The 9,372-nt window shown below is 50.4% G+C and overlaps 1 long non-coding RNA gene across 1 annotated transcript; it reads right to left on the bottom strand.

Moving 5' to 3' along the window:
• Positions 1 to 818: 818 nt before the first annotated feature.
• On the bottom strand, positions 819 to 8,892 carry LOC102752447. Its single transcript, XR_436372.2, has 2 exons — positions 8,691 to 8,892; positions 819 to 991 (listed from the first exon to the last, which is right to left on the bottom strand). It is a non-coding gene; the product is annotated as an uncharacterized LOC102752447 (long non-coding RNA).
• Between the last annotated feature and the right edge of the window lie 480 nt (positions 8,893 to 9,372).

The following is a 9,372-nucleotide window of genomic DNA, read 5'->3' on the forward strand; positions in this document are numbered from 1 at the left end:
CGCGTTTCAGGCTTGAAGGGGCCTTCCTGTGACCTCAGCTGGCCAGCCCTGCCCCTGCCCCCCTCCTCCCCATTCTCACCAGAGGAAAGCAGGCAGCATCCCGCCCAAGGTCACCAGCCAGCAAGTGGCTGTCCTTCGGCCTGCCCTTCCCTCCCACCCAAGGCAGCCCCCACCGGACTCCCTCTGTAAAGCCTCGGGTCTCCTGGGCCATTAGGAATCTGCCAGGCAAGGCGTGGTCTTTTTCCTCTCTCTTGTTTCTTGGCTTGTTTTCCCGGTTCTCCAACAGCCGCCTCCTGCAAAAGCCTCCGGGTGCGTGTACAGGAACATTTTTCTTGAGAGAGAGAGAGAGAGGGAGAGAGAGAGAGAGAGAAATGCAGCCATATTTTGGGTAAAAAAGCAACCAGCTCCTTAATCCTTCCCTGTAACCTCTGATTCCTTGACTGGGTTGGCTCCAGCCACTGGGAAGGAAGGCCCTGCTGGGGTGAGAGGTCTGGGCTTGTGTCGGGGCCCACCCCATCCTCACCCGCCTCTGTGCTCCTTCAGAGTTCGGTCTGATTTCTAGAGCCAGAGCACAGGCTGCAGGGCTCAGCAGGGCTGAGAAAGCATGGGCGGGCTGAAGGGGCTGGCTGGGGCCTCTGCCCCTCTGCCCACTTGGCTACCTTCTATGGAGGTCACGAGATCAGGATTCACCCCGAATCGATCGCCTCCACTCCTGCTCATTCCTTTATTCTCTCGTATGAATCCTTCATCTCTCCACTGGAAGTTCCCCGAGCGCCAGCTCCCATTTTGCCGCTTCGTTGTCCAGCATGGGCGTCCCGTTCTCTTTGTGGGAGTCATACACGTTCACACTCCAAACCTTTATCCATTCGGACCCTCTGTAGGTGTGGAGCTCGGTGTCCCTGCACGTCTTGCTCTGTCTGCACAACCCTTAATGATCTGTTGCAGCCCCAGCGCCTGGGTCGGTGCTTGAAACACAGTAGATACATGGTCTCTTGAATGAATGAATTCAAACCATAAATAAGTCTCTAGAAATATTCAGAGTGATCTCACAAAAAGGACATTTGATGATGACAAATCCCCGTTAAAAGTGCCTTCCCAGCACCCTGAGAATCTAGTCCAGTTCTCCTTCCCACCACTTTTACCCACCAGCTCCATCTAAAGGTTTCCTCCCTCCCCACCAAGTTTTCTCTTGCCTATGGGCCTTTGCAGGTGAAATTCCTAGTGCCTGCCACACCCTTCTCCACCTCTCACCTGCTTGACTCCCTCTGGCCTATCACCCTGTTGGATTACCCAGTGAGCAGAGCAGCCATGTGCTTAGGCTCCAGCCAAGCAGGGCACTAAAAACATTATTTCCAGCCCAGCCAGCATGGCTCAGTGGTTGAGCGTCAACCTATGAACCAGGAGGTCACAGTTCAATTCTGATAAAAAAAAAAAAATATTTTTTAAACAACGAACAACATTTTCTAAAAATAATTTGGTGTTTGATAATTTTAAAAAAATATATATTTTTTATTGATTTCAGAGAGGAAGAGAGAGATTAGAAACATCAATGATGGGAGAGACTCATTGATCAGCTGCCTCCTGCATGCCCCCCACTGGGGATTAAGCCTGCAGCCCAGGCATGTGCCCTTGATCAGAATCAAACCCGGGACCCTTCAGTCCGCAGGCCGACACACTATCCACCGAGCCAAACCAGCTAGGGCTCCTGTTCTTATTTTATAGTTAGTATTGTTTTTATGTTGACTTTATACATGGGCTGGGCTGGCAGTAGGTGACATAATCCAGCTCTGATCTCTAAGTCTCAGCCTAGACATCGAATACTCCTCCAGGAAGCCTTCACTGACCCCGTTTAGGTCTCTTTTTGGTAGCCCCAAAGCTTCTCTGGATGCTTCTTTAATATGAATATTTTTACACCCACACCAAATCTGTAAGTTCTCTGAGGGCTCAGTTAATATCTTTCCACCTCTATACCTGCAGCACCCAGTTTAGGGCCTGGCTCTCTAGCCTTAATTTATTCAATCCCTTTCGCGGGATCTGCACTATGCATCGTATTCTATGTTCCCATTTCATAACTCTATTTGAGGAACTCCTACTCATTCTTCAAGACCCCACTCAGATGACCCCTCCTCTGTAAGCCTGCCCCAACCCCCAGTTAAGTTCTATGCTTCTGTGAGCTCACAGCTCCTGACTGTATGTATGGATTTAATAAATATTTCAATAGTGCTATGTGCCAGGCATTTTTCATTTTTTTATTGATTTGAAAGAGAGAGACATCGATGTATTGTTCCACTCATTTATGCATTCACTGGTTGCTTCTTTAGGTGCCCTGACTGGGAACTGAACCCACAACAATGGCATATCGGGACGGTGCTCTAGCCAACTGAGCTACCCAGCCAGGGCTGGTGTCTCCCTCTTTTTTTTGGTAATTTTTATGTATGTGTCTTCTCCTTTAACAATTTGGGAGCCACTGGCAGGCAGAGACTGGGTGGACTGACCCTTGGGTCCCCAGTGCCCTGCATAGGCCTGGCCAAAGCAGATAGCAATATATGCTTGTTAAATGAATAGACTAAGAGATGTCACAAAAGAGGGAAACTTTAGGCAGGATTTTGAAGGTAGGAGGAAAGAGAATAACATGTACTTACTAAGGGGATAGAGTCAGTATAGATAAGAACAGATAATCCTATATAATAAAAGGCTAATATGCAAATAGACCGAATGGCAGAACACCTAAAACAACCCCACAACCGAACAACCAGTTGCTATGACGTGTGCTCACCACCAGGGGGCGTGTGTGGAACATAGCAGGTGTTGGTTGCAGTGGGATGGTGAAGCAGGTGAGCAGGGGCGCCAGACCAAGGCGGGGTGCTGGTTGCTGTCACTGGGGTGAGCCTCTGGTGGTTACTGAAAATTCTTTGCTCCCGTGCACCATGGTCTTGCCCAGTCCTCGCACCCACTGCCAGTGCCAGCCCTGCTGGCAGCCAGTGCCGGAGCCACCACTTGCATCCGCTGCCAGTGCCCAGTGCCAGTCCCAATCACTCAGCAGTGCAGGTGGCTACTGGCCTGATTGCCCCTGAGGGCTTCACCTCCTCCTGCTCCTGAGGGGCGCTCGGGGCAGCAGCCGCCACTTGCACCTGCTGATGGAACCGGCACCACTCACACCCACTGCTGGCGCCAACCCCAATTGCTCTACTCTGTCAGCAGGTGGGAGTGGCAGTGGGAGCTGGGCTGCCAGCCTACAGGGACTGGGAGGGGCCATGGTGGGAGGGGCCGGGTGGGGGCATGGAGGATGGGCCGAGACCCACCCCTGTGCCTAACACAGCCTCGCGGCCCACAGTTCCTTACAAGGTGTACAAATTTGTGCACTGGGCCCCTAGTATTAACAATAATAATGGCCAACTATCACTGAGCACACCATAGTGAAGTGGATGGGAACAGAGATTATGTTCTGCCTCTTATTGGCTGTGTGACCTTGGGCAAATTATCTAATTTTTCTGTGCCTCCGTTTCCTCATCTGTAAAATGGAGCTAGTAATGGTATCTAACTTATCAGGAATTAAAGAAGCGAATGTGTGCCAGGTGCTGAGAACTGTGCCAGGCGCACCTGGGCACGGTGTGCCCTTGCTGTCATTGCTGTGATCTCCATTGCCGAGCACTCTGGTTGTGCCAGGCACTTTCATCTGGCGTCTCCGTCCTCACAGCTGCCTGAAAGGCAGGGATTGCTGTGCCCTTTCACAAAGAAATGTGGTGTAAGCAGGCCACTCACTGGGTAAGTGGCAGAAATGGGATTTGAACCCTGGTCTCTCAGGCCTGCCGCCCACCAATGTTCCTTGACTGTGGCACCTGCCTGCAGGAGGAGGGGGAGGAAGAGAAGATGGCGCAGTGGGAAGGCAGGGAGGCTTCACTAAGCTGGGGCCTCGGGAGCAGAGCAGCAGGCGCTTTTTCTAGAGCTTTCATTTCCGTCTGCCTCTTCCGAGCAGGTGAAAAACCCCACAGAGGGCTCTTCGCTGAGCTCTCCCCCTCCTCCTCCCCCTCCCAGCGCTGCCTCGTCCCCAAGCTGGGAGGGGGAGGTCAGGCATGCAGCGTGGGGTGTGCAAGGGAGGGGAGTGAGGAGGTGGGGGAGCATCATTCCAGATCCTTTCCCTCCAGCATCCGCCTCGGCCCCATCAAAGGCACTCCAGGAGGAGAGAGCATTCCAGGTGGAAGGAATGGCAAATGCAAAGGCTGTGGATTAAGGCTGTGGAGGCGGAGAAAGCCTTGGAGCTTGGCTGGAACTGAGGATGGGGCCCCCTGGGATTGCTCAGTGGAGAAGAACTTGTTTGACGAGAGAGGAGAGAGAGAGAGAGAGAGAGAGACACCAGCTGAGCTGAGAATTCTGCCAGAGGTAGGGTAGTTAGTGGCTGGAAACCATTCTAGACTGAGCACAGAGCTCTCTACTGTCTTCCCCTCAGATAAGGGGTGGCATGGAGGGGCCAGGGTGGTTCTTTTTTGGTCTCTTCCCCTAGAATCCCCTTAGCAGGCTTCGCTCTGCCAGCTCTGTACCAGCCACTGACTCATGACTTCTTATGCAATTTCATGGTTTCTTCCCAGCTCTACAAGATCAGCAGTATTCACTCCATTTTGTAGATGAGAAAACTGAGGCTCAGCCAGGTTATATAACTTGCCCAAAGTCACACAGAGTGTAAAAGGCAGCTCTTGGACTCGAACCCCGGACTGTTTTTCAGAGAAGGCTATTTTGCCTGTTATATTGGTTTGGGCTGCGTTCCCAGAGTGCTTGCCATTCCCATAGCAACCAGGAGAGGAACTCTTGTGCTGACAGCACTTTACAGTTTACGAAGGCCTTGTTTTCTCTGCTCCTCACAACTGCCCCAGAGGCAGGGCTGTTGTTGTCCCTATTTCATAGATGAGAAAACTGAGGCTCAGAGAGAGGGAGTGACTTGGTCAAGATTACAGACCCATTAAGTGGCACAGTTGGGACTCAGACCCAGTTCTGGTGACTCTAAATATCTTTTATACCCCTGGTAGAGGAAGAGGGTCTGTTTCCTGCTCTTGTCAGCCTCAGGGGACAAGGAATAGACCTGGGTTACTTTTTAGAATTGATGTGAAAGGAATGAGGGTTGGCCTTGGGAACCTGGGGACTTGCTACTAATAGTGAATAATTTTGTTTGTAAATCCTCACCCGAGGATATTTTTCCATTGATTTTTAGAGAGAGTGGAAGGGAGGGGGAGAAACAGAGAGAGAGAGAGAAACATCAATGAGAGAGACACAGCGATTGGTTGCCTCTCGCATGTGCCCAGATCAGGGCTGGGGATTGAGCCTGCAACTGAGATATGTGCCCTTGCCTGGAATAAAATCTAAGCCTACACTCTATCCACCGAACCAAAGCAGCTAGGGGGCAGTGAATCATTTTATCCCTGTAACTCCAGGTGATAACTCTGATTCTTTGAATAGAAGAGGGAGGGCTTGCCCTCAAGAACAGCAAACCCCCCAAAATCAAGGTTTGATTTAAATTCCAGCTGTGCTGTTTCCTGGCTGGGGAGCTTTCGGCAAGTCACTTAACCTCTCTGGGTTTCCTTTGTCTCATTTGTGAAATGATGATAATAATAGGACCTGACTTGCAGGACTGGCTATGCAGATTTACTTATTTGTTTTGTAATGTTTGTTTTTTAAAAAATTGAATTTAAAGAGGAAGGGAGAGAGAAAAATTAATCGGCTGCCTCCTGCATGCCTCCTGCCAGGGATTGAGCCTGCGACCTGGTCATGTGTGGGACTAGAAGTCAACCAAACAGATGACCTCTAGGTGCATGGGATGATGCTCAACCAACTGAACCACACCAGCTAGGGCATGGCTAATGCATAGGTAGCACTTAACACATAGTTGGCACATAGGAAATAGTCAACATCAGTGCTTATTATTACCACCATTAAAATGACAGCATTACCGCCAAAACCGGTTTGGCTCAGTGGATAGAGCGTCGGCCTGTGGACTGAAAGGTCCCAGGTTCGATTCCGGTCAAGGGCATGTGCCTGGGTTGCGGACACATCCCCAGTAGGAGATGTGCAGGAGGCAGCTGGTCGATGTTTCTCTCTCATCGATGTTTCTAACTCTCTATTTCTCTCCCTTTCTCTCTGTAAAAAATCAATAAAATATTAAAAAAAAAAAATGACAGCATTACCCCCTCTGAAAGCAACTTGTCTATCTTTATTGTCTAAAAGCAGAAACTACCTAGGCTCCCATTGGCAGACAACCTTCAAGCAAAGCCCCAGAGTCTTATCTAGTATAGGTAGTAACTGCTGATATCAATGATAATTATTATTATTAAAAATTAACATCAGCCCAGCTGGCGTGGCTCAGTGGTTGAGCGTCGATCTATGAACCAGGAGGTCACAGTTTGATTCTGGTCAGGGCATATGCCCAGGTTGTGGGCTCAATCCTGTGCGGGGCCTGCAGGAGGCAGCCAATCAATTACTCTCTCTCATCATTGATGTTTCTCCCTCTCCCTCTCTCTTTCTCTCTGAAATCAATAGAAATATATTTTTTAAAAGAAAGAAAGGAGGAAGGGAGGGCTTCAGGCGTGCCTTCAGTGGAGGCTGTTGGCACAGGGAAGCTGTAGGGACGACGTGCTAACCAACTGAGCCACACTGGCCATGGCTGAACCCAAGTTTGCATGGCTCCAAAGTCTTCTATGACAATTAAGGTCAGATGACAACTTCCCCAGGGTATAGCCTCTCACACCAGCTTTCTCCCAGATGCACCTATCTGCTGGATCTCTTGCCGCAGGTTCACCTCCCTTTATGCTGGGAAAACCAAGCACCATTTTATGGAGTGCCCTCATGTGCCAGAATGCTTTGTACACATTTCCACGTTGAATCCTCACCTCCCCCCTATGGCTCCCTATTATTATCCCCATTTTTTCAGAAGAGTAGCTGAGGCACAGAGAGGTATAGTGACTGCTCAAGGTCACACAGTCTAAAATAAGATCGCAGAGCCAAGATTCAAATCCAGATGGGTTGGCCTCAGAGCTTGCATTCTTTCAGGAACTACCAGAAAAATATAGCTGCCCTTGGAGGATAGCCCCACTTTCAAAGCTAGGTTCCCTTCCCTGCAAGACCACCTTTGTTTAGGCCCCAGTGAGCTGTGTCCTCCCTTCCCATTGCCACTCTATTGGCCCAGATGTCTTCCACACCCTCTCCCTAGGCCTGCAACACTTCTCTCAACCACCTGCTGCCTCGTTCAGCCCCACTCATCTAGACACCACCTCTTCAGGAAGCGTCCTCCAACCCCACCCCATCCCTTGACATTTGCTCTTATAAACACATTGCACTTTGCCTTCTTGTTCCTTATCACAGTTTTTAATTGTATTTTGATCCATCTGATCATTTGTTTAACAACTTGCTTCCTCACCAAACTCTAAGCTCTATGAGGGTCTAAGTCTGTTTTGTTTGCCATTGTAGCTGAATCACTAACAGGCTGCCCTACATAGTCGGTGTTTAATAATTTTTTTTTCTTAATAGATGAATTTATGAATGAATAAGTAGCTACTAGGCACTTTACACACGTCTCATTAATTGCACACTCACTGAGTCCTCACAACTACCCATGTTAGAGAAGAGGTAGGTGAGGCTCAGAGAGCTAGAAAGTGGTTGAGTTTGGATTAAATGTAAGGTCAGTCTGACCCCATTGAATCTCTGCACAGCACCTGCTGTCTCCCAGCACCCAGTGGCCACGGACAGGATGTAAATAGTAATTGATTGTCAGACCACATGTCCCATTTTGAGCCTGGAGGTCATGACTCAGCCAGCACTGGGGCCATGGACACCACCTGCTTGGTGGTCTCTGTCCTTCTAAAGCTGCTTCCCCTCCCGTCCCCCACACTCCCTTCGACTTCCGACTTCCTTTTTTTACAGAGAGGGAAACTGGTCTACGGCCATACCACCCCGAACGAGCCCGATCTCGTCTGATCTCGTAAGCTAAGCAGGGTCGGGCCTGGTTAGTACTTGGATAGGAGAGGGAAAATGACTAGAAATTACAGCCAAGGCAGCCCTTCTGGGAGTACCCATCCTGCAGTGAAAAGAGCACTGTCCTGAGTTCAGAGGGACCTGGGTAAATCCTGGCATGGGTGCTGCCCCACCCAGGGCCCGCAGTGGCATCACTGCCTCTCTTGGAGCTTGTGACCGCCTTTGGGATTCTGTCTGGGTTGCTGACCAACCTGTCATCCCTTACTCACTTCCGGATTCTTACGATACCAGAAGCAGCTCAGGCACACCCCGGAGGATCACTTTTCCCCTGAAACCTTAGTGATTGACAATAGCTTTGCCTGGGGGTCGGGGGTGGGGCTGTGCCAGACTTTGGTGACCAGAGAGATGGGAAACTGGCCGGGCACCCTCAAGACCCTCCCTGAAATGCTAAGGGTTTGGGGGAGGGAAGTCTTTCTCAGGGGACATCAGGCCTGCAAGGGAGATATACAGGAGAGGAAACCAAAATATACAGGTTTGAGTTCCAGGGTTGTTTCAAATTCCCTGGGTGACCCGGGATAAGTCATAGAGTTTCTCTTCTCCAAAACAAGAACACCATCTGTCTCACAGAGTTGCTCTAGAGAATTATACGAGGTATCTTTGCTAACTTGCGAACGTCACGCGGATATCCAGCTGCAGCCTTTTATAACCAACAAGATGCACATATACCCACTCACGGGACTGCTCCTATTTCGCAGGACAAACTGAGACCCAGATAAATTCAGGAAGTGGTCTGAAGTCGCAGAGTTTGGTGGGGGCCATCTGATCCTGGCCTTTCAGAACCGTCTCCCAGTTCCAGGACCCAGGGCCTCCCCGCCCGCCGGATTGGATCCTGCAGTGGAGGGTTCGAGCCAGTGACTCACTCTCTCCACCCAACTTTCTGCCCCACCTGAGACCGGGAGGGAAGAGACAAAACGATGCGCAACTTGAGGGGTGTCCACAGCAAGTGCATGAGCTTGGCCCCTCCGCTCCACCAAGAATACTGGTTCTTTTTAACTCTAAGAAAAAGAATTCGTCTTTCAATACACTTTTCATGAGTTTTTACACTTTCTTAGCTGGAGTTTTCCTACTTTGAACTTAGGAGTTGATTTAAGGTAATCTCCACCCCCTTCGCACTTGGTTTGCCCCCCGCTGTTTACTCCGATTGCGGAAGTAGCTCGGGTGGAGCTCCCGGGACAGTTCACTTGAGTACGTCTTTTGCGTGGCTATTTAACTGGCATTCCGTTCGGGCCAATGAAAGGCCCGGAAGCCCCAGGCGGGTGGGGCAGAGAGCCAATCAGGACGGTTGGCGGGGTGTGGCTGCGGGGATCGCGTAATGGCGGTCGCGGGCCGGTGAAGCACGGCTGGGGGCGTAGCGCA

The sequence above is a fragment of the Myotis davidii genome, unplaced genomic scaffold (assembly GCF_000327345.1).
Source record: "Myotis davidii unplaced genomic scaffold, ASM32734v1 scaffold149, whole genome shotgun sequence".
NCBI classification, from domain to species: domain Eukaryota; kingdom Metazoa; phylum Chordata; class Mammalia; order Chiroptera; family Vespertilionidae; genus Myotis; species Myotis davidii.